This window comes from Ceratina calcarata, unplaced genomic scaffold (genome assembly GCF_001652005.2).
Source record: "Ceratina calcarata isolate Rehan_Ccalc_2016 unplaced genomic scaffold, ASM165200v1 scaffold188, whole genome shotgun sequence".
Classification (NCBI taxonomy): Eukaryota; Metazoa; Arthropoda; class Insecta; order Hymenoptera; family Apidae; genus Ceratina; species Ceratina calcarata.
The window spans coordinates 240057-257829 of NW_017140295.1; the positions used below are offsets into that span (position 1 = coordinate 240057).

At 37.9% G+C, this 17773-nt stretch overlaps 1 protein-coding gene across 1 annotated transcript in view; it reads left to right on the plus strand.

The window, feature by feature from the left end:
- Nucleotides 1-14136: 14136 nt before the first annotated feature.
- The window catches only part of LOC108621913 (uncharacterized), a 55294-nt gene continuing 51657 nt past the window's right edge, over nucleotides 14137-17773 (plus strand). The window contains exon 1 of the mRNA XM_018019515.2: nucleotides 14137-14330. The gene's annotated coding sequence lies outside the window, so the exon portion shown is untranslated. The remainder of the gene's footprint in view (nucleotides 14331-17773) is intronic.

Below are 17773 nucleotides of genomic sequence, written 5' to 3' on the forward strand. Positions count from 1 at the left end.
TTTTATAACGTTATATATTTGTGAAAGTAATGCAATTCTTTATAATGCTGTACATTTCTGAAAATCGAAATTGCTTTTCTGCCGACCCAACACAATATTTTTAGACAAAAGGAAACCGAGTATCTTAACAAAAATGGTTGAACCGTATTTGCGTCTGATGATAAAAATATATTATGACAAAACAGTGTATCGCGAAGTAAATTTTGTTCTTATTCTCTTTCTTAAGTTTATAACTTCGCTCACATAACGTGTTGCACAGCGCGGAACCGGCTTTACGAGTGGTTCGCCTGGTAAACCACAGGAGGGAAACATGATAAATCATATTTCTTGCTTTTTTACACGGAGAGCGCTGTTTTAAAGTTTAAACCGCGCTCGACCATTCCCATAGTAACAAAATTGCATTTTTATTCGGCTGCGAGATTAAATATACTTACGCGTTTTCCAGCAATCTAGAAAATTTTAACATATTCGAATTGCATTAACCATTTGTCTTACGATCTAAACAGTACAAATTCTTTTCACTAAAAATCGTACGCGTTCTTTGACTGGGAATTGAATAAATAAATAAAGCCATATTGCATCTGCCAATATAGTTCCTCGATTGAAAGGTAAAATAATCGTGGAAAAATGATCGGGGATTCGGACGAGGTTCGGATTGCCTTCCGTTCACGCGTCACAAAGTGTTGAATTGATTCATCTCGCGCGTGAGGAGTCGATCGACCATGAAGTTATTAATTTCACCCCCATTCTACTTTTCTCTCCGCCCTTGTCCAACGGGGAAAACCGAAAAACTTGGTTGCTTGCGCTAAACCGACGAAATTCTACCATAAATCATCGGTAAGATTAATCAAATAAAGTAGAAGAGCGAACCGGGATAAACAGCTGAATATTTTCTCACTGTGGCCACCCTTGTTTTAATAATAATTTTCAACGGGTTTGTGAAAAATATTGACAGGATTTGAATGCGAGCGAAATTCTGCAAACGAATGACGCGCGACGTATGTGTATTTACATGATTAATTGCAGAAGCTTGTAAACTCGTGAAGTGGATTGCTACACGTAGATTTTAATATTAAAGAATTTCTGGTCGCCGCTAATTACTCGTCGCCAGTGGAAATATCTATTTTAATGTTTTAAACAAAAAATAGTAAAATAATAGATTCATAAGTAAAGTTGCATAAGATATAAGATTGTCATATTAAAAAAAGATATGTCCAATATTTGAAGCGATAAACTTTAAGGAAAAATTATGTTTACAGAGAACTAGGGATTATAAAATTGTTCGACGTGTATTTGTAAGTCATAGGGAATTTGTATAATTTCTAATATTCTGTCTCTATTCTAATGTTTCTGTCAAAAGTGGCCTTAGTCCATTTATTTGAATAATGAGATATTTCAGGCATTGCGTTTTAATAAATTTAAATATCTTATTAACACGTGGTGATGGATTTATGATTAAAACTATGAAAACCTTTTAATCCTTACGATATTATTATTATTATATAGAATTAAGCAAAACGACTATGACATAATACATTTATATTAATAGAAAAGGAAATTAAACGATCTTGTGAATTCACTCATTCGCGAGGTTTTTAAGAGTCCACAATCTATTATTAATGTACTATCTAATGACTATTCTATCATCGATTCTGAATCGATTCAGTTTGATGGTGTGTTTAACGAATAGTCTTTAATTTACTAAAACGGTCGGCGATACACTGTTCGATGTGAGTCGACGCCGTGCATGGTCACGATTGGCGAAGTAGAAAATTCTACAGCATAAGGGAAGTGAAGAAGGAAAAGGATAGACACAGAAAAGATAAAGAGCATCGATGGAAAAAAGGGAAAACGAGAGTGCATAGGGGATAGTTCGAGGACAGCGGAAATGAGTACTAAACAGAGATAAGAGTCCTCAAGACCCTTAACGGTAGAAACTAGCGAAAAATATTAAACAGAAGGAAAATAGAAAGTTAAGATAAAAAAGCGAAGGCCTAAAAAATACACGTATCCGTGACGAAACATCATACCATTAGAATGGTATGACATTGTTTTTACTCAAGGGCTTATACAACCTTAAAAAGTAACGTTTCAATAAATATGAAAAGGTACTGCACATTTTGTGGTACAAATAAGACTACTATTTCATTTTGTACATGCATCACTTTCGTTCAGTGCGTGGAAAGAAGTATTATGGACAAGATGCCAAATGACTCGGAAATCGTAATTGCACAATAATTCAGTGAATTTCAATGGGAACGCGATATTAAATAATGTTTGAAAGAGATTACCGGCTACTAAATGTCCGATGCGTTTGTTTTACTGCGGGTTTGCGGGAACGGAACACAGTCGCAATTAATGTTCACTGGAGCAAAGTAATTTATTTGACTATTTCTGAGAAGAACAATAAAGAGTATGTTTTTCAACGGTGCGACCGCGCTACACGCCGCCGCCGCCGCGTCCAGAACCGTGCCACGTGCTGTGTGTAATTTCCTCTGCTGGTTTATAGTAAACGTAGAAAGGGAAACTTTGTCTCCTGTCTCGCCGTACATAACGCTGTAGCGAACTTTAAGGGAAAAACTCGCGAAAGGGAAGTTTAATATTGCATCCGCTGCTGCATGGCGCGAGAAATCATAATTATGTTTACCTACAGTAACGTACCTCCGTTTTTGCACGTCGTCGACGGTTATTACGCAAATTGAGTACTTATTATTCAATCATAGCTATCATATAATTTATTTCAATCTGATCCAATCTATTTGTATTTCATTATATTTTCATCGAACGTTCTTTGCTGATTAATTTTTTAACGAATGAATTTCTGGAGCCAAAAGTGTTTTTGCTTTTACAAGTTATTTCGTATGTGGATGCAATGAAAATAAATTTTAAGCAAAGGAAAGATGTTGCCCGGAAACGATGCCCAACCAAGAACACTTAGTCAGTAGTGGAACTCAATAGTTTTCCGCCTCGGTCATGGAACGGAGCTAAACGCGGATGGCCTTCAGCGAAAGTGTTAATTCTCAGCGTCCATAGTAGCGGGCGAAGGCGAGCGCCGGAATGATGGAAGTCTCAGTCTTTCTTTTCACCCAACATCAATGAAGTTTGTATCTGGCGCACATGGCGCGTGTGTATCCAGGTTGAGTTAGTGACGGGCGGGCTGTCGCCAGTATGTGCCAGCTGTTTCACTACTAGCTGACCCCCCTACCCACCCTTTCGTCCACGAGTTCATGCGCCCTTCCATCGACGTCCCACCCACAATCTCGTCCACCCTCCGGCCGATCTCAGCTTTAACAATCTTGTATGACGCGGGCGAGGGACCTTTGCTCGTGCGCCGCAGCTGTGACGCGGTTCGGCATATCATCGAAATATTATTTCGCCGAATTTTAAGTTTCGAACCCCCTACTTCTTCCTCCCCCTCTGCCCTCCATCGCCTTGATTCACAGAAAACTTGACCACTAGAATCGTACCTTATCAAGATTTCACACGCGACAGACAAAATTGTTCTCTTCTCATTCCTACTTTTCCAACAATTAACTAAGTGAGAACAAACTCTGTTTTAGGCTGTCAAATCACTGATTATTTAGTGTGACTATTTAGAACACTATTTACTTAAGGTAGCTCTTAGCCAAATTCGATGTTATGAAAAATTGTTCATTTTTTCAAGAAAATTAGTTTAAGTATCAGAGAACATATTTGTAAAATTTCAGAACGATTATCTATACGGTTCCCAAGATATCATTTGTAAAATCTCACCATTTTTTATATTGATTCTTACGGTAGTATCGCTCCTGCGATTGAAATTCCGGCTTCTTCTCATTGTAATTTTTTAACGAGTTACCACATTCTATTGAAAAATGTAAAGAAACTGCTTCGAACTCTAAAGAATAACATATTAAAATCTGGAGATGATCCACTAGTTGATCATTTTATAATATTAATCCAAAAGTCGATACTACGAAGATTTTCGCTGCCATTTCTGAGAGTGGCGAAAACGTGGCAACGCTAATTGAAAAAAGATCATCTCAAATTTCCATTCAAATTGTGACAAACATTAATATAAATTCTTTTAACAGAATCATATGATTTTTAATAGTGAAAAGATTTCATAAGTCATTTATTTTCAGTTATCATTTGACTTGCATAGTTATCGAAGATATTTCAATGATAAAGCATATCGTGATTCGATTGTTACGTCTATTAGGAAAAGCATTATAGTAAAATTGTTGCCTTGCATCATCGTTTCATTCAGTACACTGTCAAAGGGTTGAAATTGGACGTGAAAATATTCGCGGAGAGAAAGGATCTCTTTATAGGTCGTGAAAAATCACTAAGTAAGTAGATTACAATCTCCCGACGGGAGGGCAAAATTAAGTTAAACGATGTACACGATATATTAATAGCGACTATCGGCGTTGTATCGCAGCTAAATTAAATCTCTGAAATGTCACGAAATATTCCTGGGTTGAAGTACACCTAAAAATACATCGCATTAATTAAATAGATTTAAATAATTAATATATCCGTTTAAGAAACCAATTTAATGTATTGTTCCATAAAAAGTGATTTTGACCGAGAAACAGCGAAGATAAATGGTATTAAATACTTAGATAATTAGGGTGAATGCAATTAAACAATAGCCGTTGGTATTTGCTCCCTGTAAAACAAAGACATAAACTGCAACCATGAGAAAATTTTTACGCAGCTCCGCTTTGCTTTCTCTCGAATTAACCGATACTGAACCGAGTTACCGTGCACGTGTTGCTCCTTTTTCCTTTCGTATAATTGGGAAACGAAGGGGTTCTGTTTGTTTTTTATCCCGATACGGGAATCGTGGCTGACCAAAGCACGCCCCTAATCTACTGCGAGGAACCGTGTAGCGTACGTGTAAAGAGTGTAGGTAGGAGGTAGGCGCGCATGTATACCTTCCTACACGTGCAGCTGGAGCAGAGTTTTCTAGGCGAGATAAATGAAAGGCTCATCTACACTTTTCATTAGACAACGAGCGCCATGTATAATTAAAGTCGCAGGCCGTGTTAACGCAAAGCTGTTCTTGCAAAGGCATTTATTAAAAGAAACGTGAGATTCATTTTGCGCGTTACACCACCGTCGCGTCGCCGAGTGTTAAGAGACGTTTATTATTTTTAGGAGCAATTAGGAAACGGTCCACGCATGTTAATTTATCGGGCAAAATTCGTGTCCCGCATTATTCAGACTAAATTTTCGGAAAATTAATAAATGTAACACGTGTTAAAATAACTGTTTGCAAAATTTTCTTTTGTTCGCTCTGTCCAGTTAATAATACCGATTCTAAATATTCAAGAGGCTGGAAGTATCGTTTGCTAGTTTCCGTGGGATCCTTACAAGTTAATTGGAAAAATTTGTCTACCACCGAGACTTGGAAAACTACGTCCAATTAGTATCACTCGTTTAGGTGTGGTCCTTTCACGGCTGCGGAGTATCGGTCGGTATTGTGAACCGCGACAACAGCTTATTTAAATTTAATTTCTTTGCGATTAGCGGGGATAACGATCACGATCCACAGTTTTAACGGTGGCTCGTTCCCCGATGGGAAAACGGTTTCTAATCCCGCGGAACGAGATCGCCTTAAAATATTCCTCGCTTTAGTTGCTCCGAGTCGCGCCGCTATCCCGGGGGAACATCTCTGTCACATTTACTACTGGATTCATTCTAGCGCGTAAACGTATACACGTGCGCGGGTGTACATAGACGGGATGCGTTCGCGCGGTGGGACACGTGCGACATCAAAGATACTTTACGAGTTCGACGACGTTCGCTTATCTCGCGACGATTTGCCGCAGACGGTAATTAGCCTTGTCTCAACCCCTCGGTAATCTTTAACTCCGGCCGCGGATCTGGAATAATCACCGCCGACCTTTCGAGTCTTTGACCCGTGCATTCTTTACGTCTCAGTTCACGCAGTTACCAAGATGCGTATAAGAGCAAATGCCATCCTGCGGTAAGGTTAATTGTTGAGCAAATACTTTGTTTACTTCTTAACTTCGGATAGAAGTTATTTTTTATACTGGTATTTTATAATTTGAAGAATAAAATGTCAATGATAGTAGTTGTGTAGATATGCACATATTGTGTGATGATAGCAGATATTGTGTAGCAGAAGTGTTAAAATATATGTACAGAGTGTCCCAGAAAAAGTGTTAGAGCCGAAAAGGGGTGATTCTATATATGTTTCTGAACAACAATTTCCTTTGGCAAAATGTAAAGCGAGACATGATTTTTGAAATATTAACAAATAACATTGACCAATAACAATGCGTGTAGGGCCCGAGCTAAGCCGCGGCTTAAAAATCGAACTTACAATGTCTTTGTTTGCAAGCACTTTTATACCCTGAAGCGATTATCCCGAATAAAATCAAGACCAGAGCACGCCAGATTTAATCTTTGTCTTTGCAAAGAGGTACCTGACGACCCAAAAATGTTCTCATATAAGGACGAAAAGTGTAGTCCTGTAAACCCATACTTTGCACTATGTTTGCCTGGTTAACAATAAAACATTAAAATTTTACCGACGAATATTAAAAAAGTCACTTGACTATCCTAGCCTCTTAAATCAAGTAATTCCTGTCTTTTATTATTTGGCACGTTGTATGAACGATTGTGTTATATGAAAACAGTAATCGCAATATCTTTGGTGCGTTATACTGTATGTCCAAATGTAGTTTTCCATCAGCTACGTGATACAATAAAAAGCAGAACACATTTTTTACATAAAAAATACGAATGGACTCGAAAAAAGCGAAACAAATGAATCAACAAAAAAGAGTTTGTTACAGGATATTTTCCATTCGAAACTATTTATACAATACCATAAAGCTTTTTCATATGAAAGATAGAATAGATATTTAGGTGACCTCCTGTAGCTGAGATATTCTGTATAATATTTCAAAAGTCCGTATATCATCCTCTCAGTGTTGCTACAATAATCTTATTTTCCTAGCTAGGACAAGACCACTTTGATGGATTACTTACACGTACGATGGGCAACAAAACATTTCTCATTATTATGTATTTCTTACTGTGTAACAGCGGCTACCATTAGCGGCTGTACAATTGTTTCTAATTATCATTAAAGCATTGGGGCTTGTGCGTGCTATATCAAAGAAAATTTCGAGTTCCCGCTTAATTCCGTGCGACTGTCTGTGCCCATGCTTTCCGTCACGCGCGATAATTGTTGTAGTTACTAAATTTCAAGGGGCTAGTGAAAAAGCCTCGTCCAGGTTTTATTTTCTCATTATTACGATGCTCTCGTTACCTCGCCAGTTTATTTATACGCATAATAAAACTGTTCTGTTGGAAACACGACGTTTAATAAGAAACTGCTGATATTTTCTCATTTCATATTGTATGAAGTTGTAAATAATTATAGACAGTGTCTGTCTCGTACTGTTTGTACATATAATATAAATTTATTTATGTTATTTATTTGATAAACGTATTTTGGTTGTCTGGAAAGTTCGTGCCGATTTTTGGTAAATGACCTTAAGAGATGACTGAGTATATCAGAACGATTGGAAACAAATGACATGTGTATATATTCTAAAACGTGATTTTTTAGAAAATCTTGAACTTTCGTCTTTCTTGATCGAATAATGGGCAGGAACAAATTACGTGTTCTAGTGAGTTAGCTTCGTTGCAATTTGTACACATTTATCTTGTTTTTTGATTAAGTATATGTGGGTGAAGTTTGTATGTTCAACTCTTACCCTATTTAGTGCAACTTGTTCTTTCCTCCTGAATGATAATGTGGGAGAAATAAAACAAATTTTGCTTTAAGGATCGAATGGCATAAACGCATATTTTGCACAATTTGTAGGAGCAGAGTCTTTAAGTTGCATGAAAGATTAAGGTAGAGTGTGGAACAAAATGATACCTGTATGTATAATTCAATAAATCAATAGATGTATATCAAAATTTAAATGCGCCTTTTTCTATAAAAATCGACACGAACTTTGTGGATAATTCAATATTAGTCGTCTCGCAAACAGTACGCTTTGACGAAGTTCCAAAGAATCTGCAAATCGCGTTTTCCGGGAGGTATTCCAACAAACCAATTTCACCTCATCAATTCCGGACATCCTTAAACTTCCAACGCGACGACCGTTCACCGACAAAAATAGCCGAAACTATACATTACCCTCTCCCCCCCCTCTCTCTCGCAGCGAACTGTACGCGGATAACGGCCGGTTTCGAAGTTTCACGGGGTGCATTACGAATTTCGAACAGCTCCTACGTTCTTGCGTCCCAGAAATGCCACGTGGTGTACAGCTAATACACGGGCACAACATCAAAGAAACTTTACGGGGCTCGGTGTCGTTTAACACGTTGCGACGATCCGCAATAGACATTCCGCCCGGCGGCGGTAATTGCTATAGTCCCGGGCACTCCACTGTCCTGTCCTGTCCTCTGTGCGGTGTATCGCCACACGCGCGGACCCACGGAAAATGAAGAGCAAATGGAGTTTCGTCCCGCGGTGCACGCCGTGAATTGTACGAACGCGTTCGCTCCTAGTTATCCACCTTTTTCCACCTCACTCTATTTTTCTCTCTATTATGCACTTTTTGTCACCGCTCACGCGTCGTTCCCACGGAATTTCCGGTTCGCCAGGATTGTATTCCGATATTTGCCATAGAATTAATCGCGCCCGGCATTAATATAGGAGAGGAGACGCGGCTTTTCCAATCGGAATATGTATTTCTAGAATCGAAAACGTTTCTATAATATGGTGGGAACCATAGAGTCATATTTAAATGCATATATGGATATGAGTGATTGAAGTGTGAGGTAAGATCAGTGTTTTTTTTTGCAAATCTAGAGAATCGAATTTGTCAAACTCATCGAGGACGAATTTATTGGTGCGATGAATATTTTTTACATTCAAGATCAATCTATCAGACTTAGAATCCACTGAATCATTGGGAAACCTTTTGATTTCAGTTAGCTGGTTCATTTTTAAATGTAAGACTGAATCTTTCAGAAACGGTTATGCACTACGAAAATAACGTTTTATTTAAAATATTTCGCGTAATCAAATTAAATTAACAAATTACACCGTAGGATACAAATTTATTTTGCAATATCCAGTACGTGATTCTTATAGTTTGTCATACCAAACATGCATGACCACTTGACCACCGTAATTCTTCATTATATGTATTGAATATGATTGTATTAAATGTATAATCTGTTTATTTTAATAATTTTCTGTTTTAAAAACTCTATAATAATCACGTAGTGGATAAAAAGGATTTTTTTTTTTATTGGGAAAGAAGAAAAAAGAAATTTTTAATGGATTTTTTTAGCTTTTTAATTCTTTACTTAAAAAAATAAGACGGCTTAAAATATTTGACGATATACAGCCAATACGTTTGTATTTCCTTTATCCTCGTTTTGTAATAAGGAACAGGTAAATGCCAGACTGAACATTAAAAAGATGATGTATAAATTTATTACTTTCTTCTGGACTTGTCTCTCTAAGAAAAATTAACACAATCCTTTTAATTTTGTTAATTACTGATTTAATTAATTAGTTAATTTTGCACAAATGATTTATACCAAGTGACAAGTTTGTATTATTTTGATTCGAAATAAAGTCCTTAAGATGCTTTAATTATACTTTTTACTAACATGTAAAGCAGATTAAAAAAAAGAACGCATTTGTGCAAGCTGACCGCGGAAAATATTTTTGAAGTAATTCAGCGGAAATCCGAAGTTAACTTTTAATTGTTATCCAGTTCGCCGGGCAAAAGCACAAAACGTTGCAGATTGAAATTACTGCATCCTTTGTTACAATTGCGCACACTAGTTGTTAGTGTTGAAACGAGTTAATTAGGTTTCATTTCGTTACCTAACTTGCTTAACGACATGCAAGTTGTTATCCATTATCCATCAAAAGGCATCAGTTTTCCTATGACTTCTGAGGAAACCATCCCATCCATGGATTATGCTAGAGTTTCAATAGTTAGTCATTGCATTGATGTTCAATTAACCCCTTGACATACAAATTAAATGGAACTTTATATACAAATTAAATGGAATGAATGACGAGTCAAACTCGTCATTGTATGTCAAGGGGTTAAATAATTTCACTCATGATTAGTAACAGTTAATCAATTGAATATTTTCCAGAGATTTCCAAAATAAGATTGGATTTTAATTTTGTTTTCGACGAGATTTTCGTCTTAATTATAATTTTCGCTGAAAATTCGCGAGGCCCATCGTAAACGACATCTTCGTTCAAGACAGAGAGACGTCGCCTCTTTATGAAATCTATCATGATGAGACGCCTAGAGAAGCTCCGGTGTATTCTTGATGGAGCCCGGGCGTCTATTAATTTTCAGCTAACAGTGACACGGCCCATGGCGGCCTAATGTGATTACAACTTTCTGGATAATCAGACTTGCTTGGGAGGAAACACACCGGGATAGCCGGAAAGTTCACCGTGGACTTCGTCGTGATTTGTCCGAGGCGTCGCGTTGCATCCTGTCTTTAGAGTTTTAAAGGAAAATGTTAGACCTGATGGGTTTTTCAGTAAAAGAAGAAACGTTTCTGCTTCTGTCGTTTTAACGCTATTAGCTTCTTCAAGCTATCAAGTTTGCTTTGACCTGAAAAAAATGATCTTAAGTTGCTACCGTTTATTTTCTTATCGCGTCTCTTTTAATTACTTGTATTATTAATTGAACCTGTTCAGGGACGTGAAGAAAAGTGAAAGAAAATCAATTTAATTATTCTTTCTATTATGAGTAATCTATGTTTTCACTTGGAATAACTTCAATTTAAGAAAAATTAAACACACTTTTTTATAATTGCTTCTCGAATAATAAATGGACAGCGGATTTTTATGTAGCTATAACACGTCGAAGTATGCAAGATATGTGCAAAACGAATATCAAGTATATGCATCATAACAAATGAAAGTACGTGACAATAGTTTTTATACATAGTACTCTATGTAATGTGCAGTTATGCAAAACGTGTCCAATATACAAAATACAAACTATATTTTTAAATTCCTCTAATGACAAAACAAATTTCTGTTTATACAAATAATTTTATTTACTTTCTACAGAAATATGCATTTGCATGATCATCCGCTATATATTAATAAATAAAGAATAAAAGCGTCCGTATAAAATACAAACGCGTTTAATTTCAAAAGATCAAATTGGATGTATATATTTTCGCATCTCTTGGAAATCCATTTCGAACTTTACTCTCGAACGGTAAAATATTTTCGAGATAAGGAAAATTCCATTTAACACGATATCCATTTCCAAGTATTGATGCAATTTCGCAATTCAAACTCAAGTTCTGGAACTCGGGTATAATTTTCGTCGACTGCATTCCACGCTGATCGACGACAGAGCCACCACCACCACCATCCAGCTTCCAGGACAGCCTCCAATTAAGCTTTAACCGACATCTTCGCATATTAAGATTTCATAAATCTAATAACGATAATGCACTCCTGGCTGAGGTGTAGAAGTACGTAGTCGGTAATGCGAAGTGAGAGTTGCAATCGGTTCCAACGATACGCGGAGAAAACGTCGTCTCTCCTCTCTCCCTTGTTCGTGTTTCGGTGCAAATTACCGAAGCTTTTTATCCTTTGAAGGACTACAACCATGGAGTCTTTGCGATTAGATCAAGCCTGGCTTTTCCTTTTCAACTCCTGCTCTTCTTCCGGCTACCTCGTCTTCCGTCTTACTTTCCATTTATACCTCCTTTTTTTTTTTGTCTTTCACTTTGATTTCGTGCATTTTTTTCTCTTATTTCCCTCCCCCACCTCGGCGCGCCCACTGTTGTCGTATCCTTCGAACAACTTCCTTTCCTTCTCGGACTTTTGTCTTTTCTAGTTCCATTCTTCTGCTTCGCTCCTCGTACTTTGTAGATGCTCTTTGTATCAGTTGTTTTCTTGGAATGATTTCTCTGAGAGTAGCTACGTTACGTAACGAAATGTTATCAGCGGTAAGAATAAGAATATTGATGATACAACGCGAGTAGCCGTTGTTCGATTTTTATTAAGTTCATTCTCTGTTCCAGTTTTATGTCTCGCAAACAGGTTCCTGTTTGTTTTTAAAGCTTTATTCACGTAGAGAGACGATTATATCTTTTTAAATAAATTTTTCACCGTATTACACGCTCTGCGCGTGAAATATTATCCAAATTCTGAGTAACTACAAGAATGTCCAGGAGCTTAGATCATAATGTTATGATGCACAACGCCTGTGTAGGCAGTACCTATTTAAAGAATGGATCTACTTGGTTATAGATAAATCAATAAATCCAATAAAGATATTTTATGAGCGCTTATCAAATATAAGTTTAAGCATAGGAAAATACGGGGAGAAATTCAATAACGGTCTGCTGCTGCGCCTTATTTGGAATAAATTGAAATAAACATCTTTCCAATAAATTAAGGATTAAGTCTACAAATGCAACATCGCGCGCGGAATAATCCCGTAATTTCTTTCTTTCTCTCTTTCTCTCTCTCTCTCTCTCTCTCTCGTTCTCTCTGATTTAGAGTAGCTCAGAATTGTCAGCTTTTATTTAATTTCTACCTAATATGATGTGAAGTAAACGCATTTTATTAGCCCCTATTATTTCGCAATAAAGACATATTGCACACTTTGTATCTACTGCCAATTTCATTCAATTTGTTCACATGAAAGTGGCAGTTCGTTATTTAATAACGAGTAACCAAGTTTCCGAGGCTTAAAAGTACACATGACCACGCTCGTTTTTTCTTTTTAATTTCATCTTCCGATTTCTCCTTATCCCTATTTTCACCGTCTATTTTCAGCTTTCACTTCTCACCGCCGTCACTTCATTTCTTCTCGACTAAAGTTCATCGTTCATCCTATTTTTCCTCATAATCTAGTCTCTTTCATTTTTCACTTCGCTATCCTAAACTTCTTTTACATTTAATCGTTTTTGTTTTTCATCCGGGCTCATCACCAAGTCCCGTTCTTTCTCCACTCTCCTTCGTCTTCATTGTTTTCTCTACATTTTCCCTTAAATATTCACTTCGTCCACCTAATCTTGACGAGACTTATCATTTCCAACGCTTTTTCTAAACCTTAGCTTAAAAATCACTTCATGTTACAGAGTTCTTATTCTTTTAGCCACGTCAACTGATTTTCCTCTTTCACACATTTGCATCATCTTATTTTCTTATCATATCAATCATTTCTCGCATATGTCTGTCATTCATCATAATATATAAATATCTTCATAATTATTAGTGTATTCTACTTGCTTTTACTCCATCATCCACTCCAATATTCTCATCTCTACCTCCAACTTACTTGTCTGCCATTATTTATACGTTGCTTTAATGTAATTCGATCTCAAAACACTTTACTTCTAAATCTCAGCTTAAGAATCAGTAGAGTTCCTATTATCTTAGCTACGCCAATTGATTTCCTTTTTAACACACTTGTGTCTCTGTATTTTTTTATCATATCAAATTCGTTCTCTCGTTCATCTTCATTTATAAACGTTTTCATAATTACTATTAATAATTCATTTTCATAATTATTTATTTTACTCCATCGTCCAATATTCTCATATCTACCTTCGATTTACTTGCCTGCCACTATCTATTACTACACGTTTCCTTAATGTCATTTTACGCCAAGACACTTCACTTCCCTTGACTCCTTTTCTTCTTATTCCTGCCGTCCTTTCTCAATTTTCATCAACACCGTTCACAATCCTCAATGGAACGCGTTCTTCCTTTCATGTATCGTTATCATCTCCTCTCCTCTCGATTATCTCGTTCATTACATTCTCTCTGGCACTCCTCTCGTTATCCCGTATATACCTTCCTCTCCGTTTCTCCGTTCGTCTTCGCATCGCGATCCTTCCGCGCCTCGTTTTCCATCACCCTCCCTCGTCCACCCCCTCGCACGCTTTCCCCTCGGTCCCATTCTCACCATCGTCAAAACGTCGCGGCCCTCCCCCTCCCACGCGGCGGCATGGCACTCCGCGTGCTCTCCGTCTCGCTCCTGCGCCCGAACGGGCTTGCGCGCCTCATCCTGTACGGAAGAGGCCTCCTCGGCGAAGGAGGACCGTCAGGATCCCTGATCAGTTTACCGGCATTCCTCAGTCCGTGCGTTACGCGTCCGGTAGCAACGCGGCGGCCCGTCCTCGGTGCACTCGGTCACGTGCAACCACGCGAGACTACGGCTATCTTCGAACCGGGATGTCGGACCAGTTGCCGGTTTCACTGAGCAGCTCGCGATCCGCTTCGAGGCCTTGAGATATGAGATATTTCTTCGGGGATTTCCGAGCAGGTTTGAAACTAATTATTCCCAAACTCGGATGTGCGCTTCTCATTGTTTTACACGTGCAAGATCCGCTGTGTCGTTGAAAAGAATTGTTCACGCTTACTATCGTTACGAACGAGATCGACGGGTTTTCGTAAACAGTTTCTGTGCATTTCAGACGGTGGATTTATGTAAGTCCCGGCAAGGGTTTCGTTCGCGGGAAATCCTTCGCGTCGTCTCGATTAACTCGAACGCGGTTGTGTTAATGGAACACCGATCGGGAGTGTGAGGAAACCCGCGCGGCGCGCGAGTAAATTAACACGTTCGACTAAGGAGACTCTATCGCCGGGAAACCGCAGGGAGTACCGATTTTTAAGGAGGTTTCACCGCTGATCGATACGTCGAATTAAAAGTTAGTTCCCTTTCGCTACCGGATCCATTGTTCCGGTAGGTGAACGCGGTGAATGCAATCGCGTTTCCGCTGTGCCGTGTTGTTCGATCGTTCCGTCTTCGGACGCAGTCAGCTTTTTATGTCAGCCGTTCCATCATGCGCCCGGGACGATTTAAGTCGGATACATCAAGCCCCGACGCGCCGCGCAGGGTTCGGAGGAACGTAAATGATAATTCAAAGTACATTTACGGTGTTGACGTTTCTCTTTAAGCCTCGAATTTTGCCCCGCGAGCAATCTTTTCAAGGTGTTATGGATGGGACAGTCCCCTTTCTGAATGGGCTTCGCCGGATTTTAAAGGGAGCTTTGCTCCAGAAATTGTCGGCTCTCGTTATTAAATGTTTACGCGGGATAAATGTGTAAAAGTCGTTTAAAACTGTGGTCAGGAGTTATTATCTTTATTTGAATAATAAATAATTAGGGTAATGTGGAGGAACACGAGAATTGTGAGAAATGTTAATAAGCACGGTTATGAAGTTTTCATGAGAAGTTATTTGAATATATATTTTATAATTGTTGTCGGCCTCACTATTGTGAATTTTTTCTGAAAAAATGTTTTATACGGGGCCAAAAGAAAGGGAGCAGACAATACTGGTGGTTAGCGGGTAATGTTAATGAATCCAAACGAGACAGCGGCTAACGATAGTACTTTTCGCAGCCGGTTATTATTCGAAAACACAGAAGTAGCGAGCGCAGAAACCGCCGGCACGTCGCCGTCCCGCCGCGCGGTAGACGTAGAACGAAACTAATTTCCATCAAGAGGCCTCTCCCCACGATTTCTCCCGGTAGACTAGTTGCGCGCCTGTTTCCACCGCGAAACTTTTTAAACAACCCCATTCTTTTCGGCGGACAAAACGCGGCGCGTCGCAGCTCGAGGAAAGCGACCGGCTCGTTAATTTGTGAAAGAGCTACGATCGCTTTAACGTTAATGAAAGTCGGACCGTGTCCGCCCGGAATTAATTTAATTAAAATCGCCGATCTCGACCCGATACTCGTTCCCTATAACGAAGTACCCTAAAGTTCTCGGTATTCACCGAATTTTTCGCGCGCGTTCGAGTGGTTCTCCCCGGACACTCAGAGACCGATGGCATTTCTCTCGTTTAGTTTTTCCGCCAACAATAAAATGGCGAAAATCGGGGAACGGGAGAAAAATTGTCGTCCGGTTTTTAGGTGTCTCCCTGTTCCGTTACCTGAAAGAAGTATGCATCGAAACGTGACCGAAAACAGCGAGTCGCGCAGTCCTTAGGCACCGGAATAAATGGCGAAAACGCCGCGGGAATAATTGGATTGGTACTTCTGGCTCGGTGTCTTCGTTATCTTTTTTAATTGAGATACATTGTACACAAACGGGCGTCTGTGTTTGCACGCCCGTACTAGAGACACGTACGTATATAATATACATATACGTATGTATATTTATATACAGTACGTGCTGATATAGCTTTGCGCAAAGGCTTGGTGTCGATATTTCCGTGAAAATTAAAATTCTACGGCCACCGTCTCGCGTCTTTCGAGGCCACTCGATCGCCTTCGTAATTTACGATAATTGAGCAATTAGTAGAAGCTCTCTAATCACGGTGGATCGCGTGAAATAACACGGGAATTGATTTACATCGAAGGAACGCCCACGTGTACGCCGACAGATTTTCGCGCATTTATTTTCTTAAAATTTCCTTTGTACATCTCATTCAAAAATTTCGAAAATACTCAATTTAACTAAAGCTTTTTTATATTTTCAGTTATATCTTAGTGTTATAAAGAGAAAGCGTTTATTCGTATGTTCGAAATTTTATTATAATAATATTATTATAATAATATTGCATATTCGAAAATCTGAAAAACGACCTCAGATTGTATGAATTCTTAAATAGAGACAATGACAGAGATTTGAAATTGTAAATCTTAGACACTATATGTATAAATGAAATACTAGAAAATTTTAGAAATTCTTGGTGTCTTACGTCGAATGTCAAAATTTTCATATCATTTATAAAAGAATACATATAAATGCAACGATGAGAGAATTTTGTAATTCTGTATAATTGATAATATACATTTTAAGAATATTTTGAAATGGAAATTGTATCAACTACAAGAATATTATTTAAGATACACAATAAGAAGTAAGCAAAAGTAAGAAATGTAGACAAGGACTTGTAGACAATGCAAATAGTCGTAAGTCCGGTACATTTCTATAAAAAAGTATCAAAACCATATATTGGAATGTTAGGAATTATATGTTAAAAATGCCTTATGACCTAAGAAACAATTTTATAAACCTTATTCCTCTGCAAATATAATTTTCCTTAAAAGTTTCTCGTTCCAAACATTTCAGTTTTTTGTCACATTTTTTTAAACTTTTGGCAGAGATCGTATGGCATATACATCTTTATAACGTTCTTAAAGCGTCGCAAAATTTCTTAATGTAATATCTAATAATTGTCATAATTTGAATCTATTTTCATTGTTTTTGCACTTATGTAACTTTAAACATTCAGAACGAGCAGCAGCTTTCTTATACATAGCGGAGTGCCATAATGTATATTTATTTGTAAAGCGAACAACACAGTTATTATGAATAATTACGCAGTCGAAAAAGAGTGAAAATGGGTTCTTGCTTTTTTATCAATATTTTCTTAATGTGATGAGGTCTGGAAAATATTATGTAATCAACTGCTTGAAAATTAATTCATGGATTTTTCAAAATTCACGCCCTATTGGGATGAAACATATTTTTACGTATTTCTCACTATTGTTTAAGCTTAATGAATTATTGATTTGGTATTGGTTCACAAAGTAAACACATAGACATACCTAAAAATCAATTTCAGGATTTGTCCAGGAAATCAGGGTGAGCGAAAAGGTATAAAATGTATATGTATTTATAATATCTTTGATATGTTTGACGTTTCATTTAGATTTGTTCATTCATTTCTATTCGACACGTTTCAAGTTCTATACGCGATACTTTGTGCGGGAGAAGCCGCGACGAGGGGTGCTAGGAGGAATAAAAACGTATGT